Genomic DNA, 13537 nt, shown 5'->3' on the forward strand with positions numbered 1-13537 from the left:
TCTAGAGACTAAACATGGGTTTCACCACTTCAAGCCTCCAATAAGCAAAGTGGTGGTATTTCACCGGTTGATGAAAGCCATCTACCACCTCCATTTTTTTATTCCTCTGCTTAATCTGCATAGCCATTTGTGTTCTTAAAGACCAAGATGTAAGGTACAGTCTGCATGAAATCTTCAGATGTGGTTCCAGCCTATTACATAACCAAATTTTAATCAAACATTAGCCAATTCTAACCTTTGATTTCTAACATTCATTGGGCTATATAGTTATTATACAACAATAAATGATAGGGTTGTATAGTTACTAGGTAATTGTAACTGTACAATCCAACACAAATCTTACATAAGCAGTTACTATAAAAAGTGTAGGAACTTAATGAAGAAGGGCAGCATAACCAATACTTATGATACTGTTTAAGTCAACAACGATTAAGTATATTCAAAATATTTTGCTAGAGGAGAAGGCACATTTCTGTAGAGATATTAGTTGACGTCTAAATGAAGTAGGCAATGAACAAATCCATCCTAATGACGAGTTATATTTAGTTATGCCTCAAAATTAAGAATAAAAGCAATTTTGCTGCAATGAAGAATAGGGGAATTGATGGGAATGGAAACACATTCTCATCAGTTCCTCTAATTAGCATTAGTAGAGGCATATGATGCAAGAAAGCAAGATTATGCAGCATCAGCCAAAAAAAAACTTCCACTTCACCCCTCCGTTCGTTCGAAATACCTGTCCAGCTGAGCCTTAAATTTATTTAGGCTATCAACTTCCACAACAAGGGACGGTAGTCTCTTTCACCAACCAACTACCTGCTGGCTAAAGGCAAATTTCCGGACATCTATTCTACATCTGTCTTTCCTCAATTTTAATTTATGCCATCTCAGGTGATTATTCTGAGCAAGAGGCAGAATCCCATCAGCATTGGGCATGCTCAAACCATTCAAGGCTTTATACACCTCTATCAGATCACCTCGCCAGTGCCTAGTCTCCAGACTGTAATTTGCAAAACTTAAACCTTTCTTCGTAAGAGCAATCCTTTGTTCCATTCACTAATCTTGTTGCACTTCTCAGTACTTGTTCCAATAGCTTTACTGTTTAAAATGAGGCCTCCAGACCTGTATAGAGTACTCAAGGTGTGGCCTAACCATTGCCTTATACAAGGGAATAATCACCTCCTTATCCCTGCTAGAAACATTCCTGTATATCATTGACAATACACCATGAGCTACTCTTGCAGCCCGTCTGCACTGCTCAGAGAACTTCATATCTGCCTGCACAATTACCCCAGGTCCTTTTCATTCTCTACCACTGTTAGTGTAGTACCACAGAGTTGATACATTGCTCTGGGGTTGCTGTTTCCCATATGTAGTACTTTACATTGTCAATGTTAAACTTCATTTGCCACCTCTCAGCCCATCTGCTCAACCTTTCCAGATCCTGTTGCAGGAGCATAGCATCAGTAGTGTCCTTAACAACCCTGCCAACTTTTGTATCGTCTGCAAACTTGGACATTAAGCTTGATATACCATCATCAATATTATTTATAAATACGGAAAACAATAATGGACCCAACACTGAACCCTGAAGAACTACACTAATAACATTAGTCCACGAAGAGCAGTGTCCATTGATTACCACTCTGTCTTCTAGCAGCAATTTGCCTCCAATGCCACACTGCTGCAATTTGTGCAGCAGTCTTCCATGTGCAACAGTATCAAAAGCCTTTCTAAGATCCAAGTATATAATATCAAAGTTATTCCCTGCATTCAGCTCGTTTGTGACTGCATCATAGTATCCAATCAAATTGGTCAGGCAAGACTTTCCAATATCAAAACCATGCTGTGTCCGAGCTATAAATGAAGTATTGTCTAGATGATCCTGCAGTGCTTCTTTAACCAGTGCCTCCATTAATTTTTCTGGAACAGAAGTTAAACTAACAGGTCTATAATTACTTGTGTCAGCCTTTGATCCTCTGTAAATTGGGATCACATTTGCAAATCTCCTGTCTATGGGTACCTCCCCTGAGTCCAAGGAAGCTCTCATAATTGTGGCTAAGGGTTTGCTTACTTCCTTTGCTGCCTCCTTTAATATAACTGGATAGATCCCATCCAACCCAGGTGCCTTTCTTGTGTTTATCTTCACCAATTTCTCCTCCACTTTACTCTCAGTTATTACAAGATTATCTAGCTTACTGCCAGAGTTGAATACACCTCTGGCATTCCCCTCACAGAATAACTCCTCGTGTGAATATCGATGCAAAATATTCATTTAGTTTGTTAGCTACCTGAGCAGGATCATCGATATCAAGTGGACCAATCTGATTCATCCCCTTCCTTCTAGAGTTTACATAAGTAAAGAAATCTTTGCTGTTTTTCTTTGCGTCCTTTGCCAAAGATTTCTCATAATCTGCCTTTGCCTGCCTAACCTCCTTTGTGACTTGGTTACAGACCAGCTTATATCTGTCATAGGCTTCTGTGTCGCATGTTAATTTATATGTATCCCATGCATTTTTTTCTCTGTCATGTGTCTAGTTCATCTGACATCCATTTAGGCCTAATCCTTGAACAATATTTCTTAGTTGGTATGTAAAGCCTAGTAGCTTCCAAGATAAGTTCTTTGAATGCTTCCCATTTTGAATTTGCTGTTGGTCACATCATCAGTTGGTCCCACTGTATAGAATTTAAATACTGTCTCAGACCATTGTAGTCACCTTTACGAAAGCAATAACCCTCCCCTTTATCCCCGATAGTAGTTACCTCTGATTTAATCCCACTTCGGCACACTGTGATTACTGCCACTTAGTAGTTCCTTTATCTGCAGATTCTTAATGCAAGAAGAATCGCTACTGATAATCAAATCAAGTATATTACTCCCTCTAGTTCCCTCCCGAACATGCTGATGTAGAAAACAATCATCCAATAAATCCACAAAATCCTTGCTAGTGTGTGAGTGTCCAACTCACAAATTCCAGTCAATATCTGGGAAATTAAAATCCCCCATTATAAGACTCTGATTTACTGGCCCACTCTATTTCCCTGTACATTTTCTTATTATACTCATCACAGTCATTAGGTCTATAGCACACTCCTACTCTCACTTTTGATCCCCCAATGCTTATATCACACCAAACTGACTCGACACTGCACTGTCCAGCAATGTCGACTGGCTTCACTTCCTTGGATTTTGTATTTCTTAACTAATAGCATAACCTCTCCTCCCTTCCTATCCTGTCTATCCTCTCTGATATTCCAACAATATCTGCCTTTGATGTTCTGAGCAATACCTCAAATTCATCAAATTTATTTACCAAACTCCTAGCATTGGTGTACACGCAAGTATACGTGCACCTGTTCCTATTCTTAGCTACCGTAACACAACCCATGTGTTTACTTGTACCGCAATGACTCCCAACAGTCTCTGAAACATCCTGCATCTTGTTTTCCAGGCTTCTGCTCATTCCAATAGAAGCAGTGCAAGAATCACTTCCACCTCTGCCAGTGGCTACTGTTAATCTATTAGTCCTTGTATCCCCCCCCCAAGCTAGCAGTTTTCTGACCCACCTAACACTGCCTCGATAGCATCAGCAAATATTCTTGCACCCTTTCTATTTAAGTGTATCCCCTCCCTGTAGAAGTAGTCTCTCCTGTTAACAAGTACAGACCAGGCAGAAAAAAATTCTATCCCTTGAGCCTTGCACAATCTTTCCAGGGCCGAATTGATCGACAAGGCTCTCATCATATACTCCCTCCTATCGTGTCTGGGCAGAATTACAGACACTTTCATGCTTGAAGGAAACATTGAAGTATGTCCAAAATCTTGAGTTCAATAAAGTAGCATGACTTTGCTTAGAATGTCCATGGTGACCTTCAGGTAGACCAATGACCAGTAAATAATCTAATTACTCTCTGGTCTACAGGAAGATTTCACAAAACACTGTTGAATTCAATATCACTGATAAATATATATTAAACAACAGTGGAGCCAACACCGAACCCTGTGGGACTCCACTAATAACATTAGTCCACGAGAGAGCAGCACCCATTGATTACCACCCTCTGTCTTATCCCACTCGACCATCCTTTTATCCATTGTAGCAACTTACACTTAATACCATTTTGCTCCAATTTGTACAGTAGTCTTCCATGTGTAACAGTATCAAAAGTTTTCTTGAAATCCAAGTATATTATATCAAAATTATTTTTGCATCCAGTTCCTTTGTAACCACATCATAATATCCAATCAAATTTGTCAGACAAGACTTTTCCTTAACAAACCCATGCTGTGTTTGAATTATTGCTGCAGTTTGTCTAGATGATCCTGCAATGCATCTTTAACCAGTGACTCCATTATTTTACCTGGAACAGAAGTTAAACTAACTGGTCTGTAATTATTCGTGTCACCCTTTGATACCCCTTTGTGAATTGGGGATACATTTGCACATCTCCACTCTATAGGGACCTCCTCAGAGTCCAAGGATGCTCTCATTATTATGGCTTAGGGTTTGCTTACTTCCTTTGCTGCCTCCTTTAATATAACTGGATAGAGTATATGATGAAGCCTTGTCAATCAATTCTTCAGCAAGAATATTTGCTGAATATCGAGGCAGTGTTAGGTGTGTCAGAAAACTGCTAGCTTGGGAGGATTCACAGACTAAAAGATTAACAGTAGCCACAGGCAGAGGCTAAAGCGATTCTTGCACTGCTACTGTAATGAGCAGCAGCAGCCTAGAGAACAAGTTGCTGCGGATTTCAAGAGCTGCTGGGAGTCATCGTGGAACAAGTAAATACATGGGCTGTGTTAGGGTAACTAAGAGTAAGAACAGGTGCATGTATACTTGCATGTACACCACTGCTGTATGCATAGTAAATAAATTTGATGAATTTGAATTGCTTATCAAGGTCTCAAAGGTAGATATTGTTGGGATATCATAGACATGGTGTCACACAGATATAAGCAGTGCAACATTAGAATTTGGGAAGTACAATGTGTAAAGAAAGGATAGACAGGATAGGAAGCAGGAGGGGGGGTTATGCTGTTAGTTAAGAAACATAAAATCTAAGGATGTGCATCCAGTTGACACATGCTAAAAAAAAAAGTCTCCAAAATTAAAAATTATATTCAAGCACGTGGATTTAATCATCGACAATTTGTTTCATTTCTGGAAGACAGAAAGTGAACACGCTGATCTACCCTATTATACAGAAGTTCGATGGATTTCAAGTCAAAGTCTTAAAACGATTCTTCAAGCTGCTGGATGAAATCGTAATGTTCTTGGAAACAAATAATTATGAATGTACTGAATTAAAAGATGTACAATGGATAAAGGATCTGGCCTTCTCAGTTAACATTACAAGTCATCTTAACCAACTTAATCTTAAACTTCAAGGAAAACATCACATTGTTACAATGTTATTTGATAATATTAATGTTTTCAAAGAAAAATTATTACTTTGGCACAAACAAATAGAAAAAGAAAACTTCTCATTTTAAAAATTGCCAATCTCTGTTGTTAAAATCACCTGACTTAAAATTTACAGAATATACACACCAAATTAAATTGTTAGAAATGGAGTTCGATAGAAGATTTTCTGATATCAAAAACTGTGAATGACAGTTTCGTCGTTTTACTTCGCCTATATCTATTGATATTGAAATTGTTGATGAGAGCACACAAATGGAATTAATTGAAATCCAATGTGACTCTTTGCTAAAGCAAAAATATATGGAAGTTGGAATTCCAGACTTTTATTTATTTACCCGCAGATGAATTTCCAAAAATGTAGTAGTAGTAGTGGCATGTGATGCAAGAAAGCATGTATATGAGCTTATGCAGCATCAGCCAAAAAAAAAAAAAAATCACACCATTACCTCCAAATGCCTGTCCAGTTCCTCTTTAAATTTATTCAATCTATCAACTTCCACAACGACAGATGGAAGTTTGTTCCAGCAATTAACCACCCGCTGGCTAAAGGCAAATTACCGCACATCTATTCTACATCTGTCTTTTCTTAATTTGAATTTATGGCCCCTTAGGTTCGTAATCTGAACAAGTGGAAAGATCCCATTAGAATTCAGCGTGCTCAACCCATTCAAGGCCTTATATACCTCAATCAGATCATTGCGCAGGTGCCTAGTCTCCAGCCACTGCAATTTGCAGAACTTAAGCCTCTCTTGGTAAGAGGATCCCTTCATTCCCCTCACCAATCTTGTTGCCCTTCTCTGTACATGCTCAAGTAAATCTACATCTTATCTACATCAAGTAAATCTACATGTTATCTTTCGCTACGAATATACTGGCTATGTTTGGGAACACATACTTATGCAAGCAACTGTTTTCTTCGATGAAAAATAACAGAACTCCAGAAAGGTCAAGATTAACCGATCACCATCTATCATCAATCTTAAAGATTACATCAGCTCAAGATATTCAACCAAATTTTGATGATCTGCTTTGTGAAAAACGATGCCAAGTGTCCTCTAAAACATGATATAATAATAAATTGTGGTTTTATTATTTATTTATTTTTTATTAAATATTGTAAAGTATTTTTAATTTAAAAACTAATGTAGGATACAAAACAGGTTATCTATATACTAAATACAGTAATTCTAAAAATTTTATTTTGTTTATTGAAGGCATGTATCCCTCAGCCTAATGCAAAATAGTTGATAGGGCCTGTGGTGCAAAACAAGTTTGACATGCTTGGTATAAAGCAATGGTTAGGCTGCATCTTGAGTACTGCACACAGGCCTCTGGAGGCCTCATTTTAGGAAAGATGTAGAGCTGCTGGAACAAGTACAGAGAAGGGCAATGAGATTGGTGAGGGGGAACAAAACGTCACCCTTACCAAAAGGCTCCAGTTCGGTAAATTGCAGTGTCTGGTGACTAGGCATCTGCAAGGTGATCTGATTGAGGTGTTTAAGTGTTTGAGTGGATTGAGCAAGCTCAATGATGATGGGATTCTTTCTCTTGCTCAGATTATAGAAGTCTGAGCAAGAGAAAGCACATGAGGCATAAATTCAAATTGAGGAAGAATGGTTGCAGAATAGATGTGCAGAAGTTTGCCTTTAGCCAGCAAGTGGTTGTTTGATGGAACAAACTTCCATCTGTTGTTGGAAGTTGATAGCTTAAATAATTTCAAGAAAGAACTATAGAAGCCATTGGAGGGATGGATAGGTGAAATGGGAAGTTTTTTTTTTTTTTTTGCCTGATGCTGTACAAGCTTGCTTTCTTGCATCATATGCCACTACTAATACTAATATAAATTGTAGTACAAAAATTGCTGGAATGCTACTATCATGAAAGATTACTGTTGGTTTTTTAAGAGGGAAAGCGATAGGGAATATATAAAAAAATGAATCTCAAGCATTTCTAAGGAAATAGAATGTATATAGCACATATTTTTGATTAGGTATTTTAAAATGAATGGCTCATTTTTAAGACAACATATGTATTATTTTATGATATGTTAAACATGAAAATAAAATAAAAAAAATTAAGTTACTAAAATTTCAGTTGTATCTTTCAACGCAGATATGTTAGATACTTAACTGTGGTATTTTTTGAATGAGCAGATCAATTTCATTTAGAATCTGAAAAATTTTGATCTAGGTGGACAAATTTTTTTTTTTTTTTTATTGTCTAGTGTTATTGCCTAGTTAAATACAGTTAACCAGAATCAAAGAATCAGAACTGAATTTTTATTTAAACCAATGCAATATAAATATAATATTTATAAATATTTATATAAATACAATTTATATAATAATATAAATCCACCGAAAGAGTTCTGGAGTTACAGATGATTACAGTTTTCAAAATAATGCTCTCTATTTAAACTTTTTTTTTTCATTAATTATAAAAAGGTAAGTCAAAAGTAGGTTCAGACATTTGGTGCATTATAAAGTTTTATTATGTTTCATTAAACAAAGCAGAAAATTTATTCTTTCTTTGCAGCTCTTTATTGAGAATATTTAAATTGCCGGTTAAGTCAACAAGAAATGCTAAATCTGTTATCCATGTATCATTATGTAGCTTGGCGATGGTTTTATTATTTTTTTGTCATGAAAATGTTGATTTCGTTTATTAAATCAAAAAACCGTTTTAATACTGCTTCTCGACTTAACCACCTCACCTCGTTATAATAAATCATTTCTCTGTACTCACTTTCAATTTCTTCAAGCAATGCAACAAATTCTCGATGATTCCGAGCTCGTCCACGGATAAAGTTTATTTTAGTTGCCGTTTCCATAACATTATCCATCTGCAAACTTTTGGCACAAAGTGCTTCTTGATGAATAATGCAATGTATATAGCAAAAATTATTCTGAAATTTTTCTTCTTTCGCTATATTTCTTAATTTTACCGCTACTGTAATTTTTTTACCAACCATAGCAATTGCACCATCACTTGCAAATCCAACCATTTTATCCCAACTTAATTTATATTTATATATTACAGTTTTTATTTCAGAAAAAATATCCTGTGCACCAGTTTTTCCTTTCATAGGAATTATTTCCAATAATTCCTCAATTACTTCAAATTCAACAGTAACACCTCGTACGAAAACGGCAAATTGTGCTATATTTGTGATGTCAGTACTCTCATCAACTGCTATTGAGAATGCTGCAAAATCTATACTTTTTTCTTTTAACTGACATCCTAAATCACTATCAATTTCGTTAATACATTCCGCTACTGTGTTAGCTGACAAACTAATATTTTTAAATAATTGTTGTTTGTCAGGACAAAGAAGTTCAGCAGACTTAATCAAACATGGTCCTTGAGGTTGTCACAGACATTCTCTCAGATATGCCAGACAAGCTGTACTTGCTACCTGGGAGTCTAAAACGCTGATGGAACTGATATTCAGGTGACACTCAAGCCAAGTGGACCCAATTTCGGCAAAGTCTGGATGGTCTTTGACAGCCAAATCCTCTGCTTGTACCTTCACGATGGTGGGACTGTTAGTAATCCTGGGTATAACCACCATGCACAAGTACATGGTGGGTAACCACCCAGGTGTGAACCAACGTAAGCAGGGGTCGGGGTGTGGTGCCCACACCACATGGAGGAATACCGCCCCTCTATGTTACCAGGCAGTACTAGGTGGTAGATGACTCTCATCAACCGGTGAAATACCACCACTTTGCTTATTGGAGGCTTGAAGTGGTGGAACTCATGTTTAGTCTCTAGAGCTAAGTTCCGGTCAACCCTTCCCTATCTCTTCCATCATGCAGTATGATTGATGACTTTTGAGGTTATGATGAACATTGTGGCAAGATCCAATATTCCTTACATTTCGAGGGTACAGCTCTAAAACGGTGTTCACAGGCAGGCTGCTAGTTAGTACACCAGACCAAACCTATTGGTAACTCTCTAGGAGGCTTCCGATCAGCTAGTGTATAATCTTGCTACCTCTACTCTGCCAGATAGTGACTGGAGGGAGTCCGAGTAGTGTGTATGCGGGGAGCATTGTCGAGGCCACGTAATGTCAAGGATCTGGGTATATTCTTACCACATGTACGCCATATCCAAAAATTTCATTACTTCATACAGCATGTCCCACCCACTTTTTCTTACTATTGAATACACCATGAATTGTCAAACTAATAGAACAAGCTTATCTGCGAGAAGATCTAAACTTCCCAGGCACTTCCTAATTCATTTCACAAATATACGTGGTCTCAATTCTAATCTCAACGATGTGCATTTCCACTTGCAGTCTGCCAAACCCCATGTACTTTTTCTGACAGAATGTCAGTTATCGGTTGATTCAATTACTGCTCATCTCAGATGCCCAAACTGTTCGCTGTATGATTCCTTTCGCCTCAAAGGTGGTACTTGTGCATATGTCCGTTCTGATATTCCATGTCAGAGACTTGGCAATTTGGAATCTCCTCTCTTTGATATTCTCTAGCTTAAAATCTCTCTACCTCATTGTGTCAAATTCATCTGTTGTCTCTACCATTCTCCCAACTCCACTAATCACTTGGAGCTCTTTGACTTCCTCTCTTTGCAACCTGACTTTTTCCAGTCCAACTTTCCTAACAGTGAGGTAATTTTCCGTGGTGATTTTAATGTTTACAACTCAGGCTGACTTCCGTTTTATAGTCACACCTACCCAGCAGGTCGAGATGCTGAGGCTTTTGCAATTACTAATGACCTAGCACAGATTGATGATTTACCTACAAGAATACCGGACAATCCTAATCATACGGCCAATACGCTTGATCTTTTTCTCACAAACAACCCTTCTAAGTACACGATTGAAGTGAGAGGTCCTTTAAGCACTTCAGATCACAACTTGGTGATTGTCTCTTCTCCAATGGAACCTTTATCTCATGGCTATTCCCAACCTCGTGTTGTTTGGCATTACAAGGGATGACCCTATGACCCTTGTAATCAACATCTTGCAATGCAAAATGGGATGACCTGCGAGACTTATTTTCTTCTTTTCCTTGGTCAGATTACTGTTTCAAAACTTCTGATGTCAACTTTTGCTCAGATCGTGTCAGTGAAATTATTCTTGCAGGAATGGAATCCTTTATCCCACACTCCACTTTAAAATCTCGTCCTTTATCTAAACCTTGGTTTTCCAATAAATGTGCTAAGGCTGTTCAAGAGAAGAATGTTGCATATCGTAATTGACTTGTTTCTAATTCTTCAGTTTCATTTTCTGCCTACACCAAAGCTCACAACAATTGTAAAGCAGTTATTAATCAGTCCAAACTAGAGTTTGAACAGGCTAAGAGTAGAAAACTTGCTTCTTGCCCTAATGATAGCCGAGCATTCTGGTCTCTTGCCAAAGCTATTAGCCGCAACTTTTGCCCATCTCTGCTCCCACCTCTGTCCAAACCAGATCAGCCAAGGATAAAGCTGACCTGCTAGCATCCCATTTTTCTTCCAGCTCATGTATTAATGATCTTGGTAAAACACCTCCCACTATTCCCAACACGCTCCATTCAATGCCTCCTGTAGTCTTCAGTCAAAAGGATATCAGAAGGATTTTGATGAATCATGATGCTAAGAAGGCTCCAGGTCCTGATGGCATTTCTCCACTTGTTCTCAAAACCTGTGCTCCTGAACTTACTCCTATTCTTTGCCGCCTGTTTTCACTTTCTTATTCCAAAGGTGTTTTTCCTTCTGCTTGGAAATTTGCTCATATCCAGCCAGTTCCTAAAAAGGGTGACAAATCCCTCCCATGCAATTACTTCTACTCTTTCTAAAGCAATGGAGAAATCAATTAACCGCCAACTCTTAAACTACCTAGAAACCTTCCATCTTATCAACGATCGCCAGTATGGATTCCGTCAGTGTCGATCCACTGATGATATTCTAGCTTATGTTACCCATTTATGGACTAATTCAATGGAAAGGTTCAGTGAAACACAAGTAGTTGCTCTTGAGATCTGAAAGGCTTGTGATCGTGCTTGGCATAAAGGTCTTCTAAACAAGCTTCCATCTTATGGTTTGCCAACTGTTTTTAGTAATTGGTTATCCAGTTTTCTCTCTGATCGCTCAGTGAGGGTGATGGTAGATGGCTCTCTGTCTTCTAACTTTTCCACTAATGCCGGTGTCCCCCAGGTTCAGTTCTTTCCCCCACTCTTTTCCTCTTGTATATTAATGACCTTCTTCCCTTGACTGGAAATCCTATCCATAGTTTTGCCGATGATGGCACATTGCATTCCACTTTCCATTTTGAGAAACCTTGTCCTGCTCCATCATCTTCAACTTCTTGAAAATATGCTACCAATTCCTTAAATGCCGATCTTCAGGTATTCTCCAGTGGGGCAAAGACAACTTAGCTGATTTCAACCCTTCTAAAACTCAGTCTTGTCTTATATCTCGCAAAAAGGATTCTTCTGCTCCTATGCTTATCTTTAGTGACACTCCGATTTCTAGGCAAAATGATATATCTCTTTTGGGGATTACCCTGACTTCTAATCTCTCTCTCTTGGCACAAGCACATTACAAATATTGCTTCCTCTGCATCTAAAAAACTTGGTTTTCTCTTTCGCTCTTGGCGTTACTTTTCTTCCAAACAGCTGCTCACTCTGTATAAATCGCAAATCCGCCCTGCCATGGAATATTGTTCCCACATCTGGGGTGGTGCCCCCAAAACCTCTCTCAGGCTTCTTGATTCCATTCAGAAGAGGGCAGTTAGGTTAATTAATGATTAATCTCTAACAGTCTCTCTCCACTCGCTTTCTCATAGACGTACTGTTTCTGCTGCATGCCTCTTCTACAGATACTTCCACGGGAACTGTTCTTCTGAATTGGCTTCTATAATTCCCGCTCTCTCTTTCAAAACAGTCCGAACACGTGCCGCCACCAGCCATTTACTGTCTAACTTCAAACCCACAGAACCAACTTTTCATCTTCCTCATTTATTCATTCAACTGCTGTTTTCTGGAACAACCTTCCTTCATACATATTTCCTGAAAATTACAAATCTACAGAAGTTCAAGTCCAATGTCAACAAATATCTTCTTTAGTCTTCTCAACCTCCAACCCAAGCACGGTACTAAGTACTATAGGTTCTAATACCTCTCATGTTTGGGGTTCTCATAAAAAAAAAAAAAAAAAAAAGAAATCTTGTACTCAGAGAAAATGAGTACAAATCCAAAATTGCAATGGAAATAAGTTGTATTATGATGATTCCATAATGCATTCCAGCAGTAATGTACAATCCAACAATAATCAACCTTTTGCCAGATGCGCTGTAACATGGCTGGCGTAACTGTCAATTGCTGGAGTAATCCTTCTCTTTTAGTCATTCACATCAGTTGATGTGGTTGGGGGTCGCCCTTAATATAAATCCACCAAAAGAGTTCTGGAGCAAGCTGGTCACTCTTTGTATATCTTACTCATCAGTGAGGATCCACACAGCCTTGAATATCCTTATGAAAGTGAGTTAATCTACCATCTTGTTGCTGGAGCATAATAGTGTTGCCAAGATCAACTCAAGCAAAATATGGGATTAGATAACATTAGCATTAGTATTAGCATTAGTAGAGGCATATGATGCAAGAAAGCAAGCTTATGCAGCATCCGGCAGAAAAAAAAAAAAAAAAACTTCCACTTCACCCCTCCTCCGTTCATTTCAAATACCTGTCCGGCTGAGCCTTAAATTTATTTCGGCTATCAACTTCCACAACAAGGGATGAAGTCTGTTCCACCAACCAACTACCCGGAGGCTAAAGGCAAATTTCCGCACATCTATCTTTCCTCAATTTGAATTTATGCCCTCTCAGGTGATTATTCTGAGTAAGAGGAAGTATCCCATCAGCATTGAGCATGCTTAAACCATTCAAGGCTTTATTCACCTCTATCAGATCACCTCGCCGGTGCCTAGTCTCCAGACACTGTAATTTGCAAAACTTAAGCCTTTCTTTGTAAGAGCAACCCTTTGTTCCATTCACTAATCTCGTTGTCCTTCTCTGTACTCGTTCCAGCAGCTCTACATCCTTCTTGAAATGAGGCCTCCAGACCTGTATACAGTACTCAAGGTGTGGCCTGACCATTGC

At 38.3% G+C, this 13537-nt stretch overlaps 1 protein-coding gene across 1 annotated transcript in view; it reads right to left on the bottom strand.

Moving 5' to 3' along the window:
• The window catches only part of Kpc1 (Kip1 ubiquitination-promoting complex subunit 1), a 534039-nt gene that overhangs the window by 27868 nt on the left and 492634 nt on the right, over positions 1–13537 (bottom strand). The gene's annotated exons all lie outside the window — the stretch shown is intronic.

This window comes from Mastigoproctus giganteus, chromosome 13 (genome assembly GCF_048544385.1).
Source record: "Mastigoproctus giganteus isolate SK-2022 chromosome 13, ASM4854438v1, whole genome shotgun sequence".
Lineage (NCBI taxonomy): Eukaryota > Metazoa > Arthropoda > Arachnida > Uropygi > Thelyphonidae > Mastigoproctus > Mastigoproctus giganteus.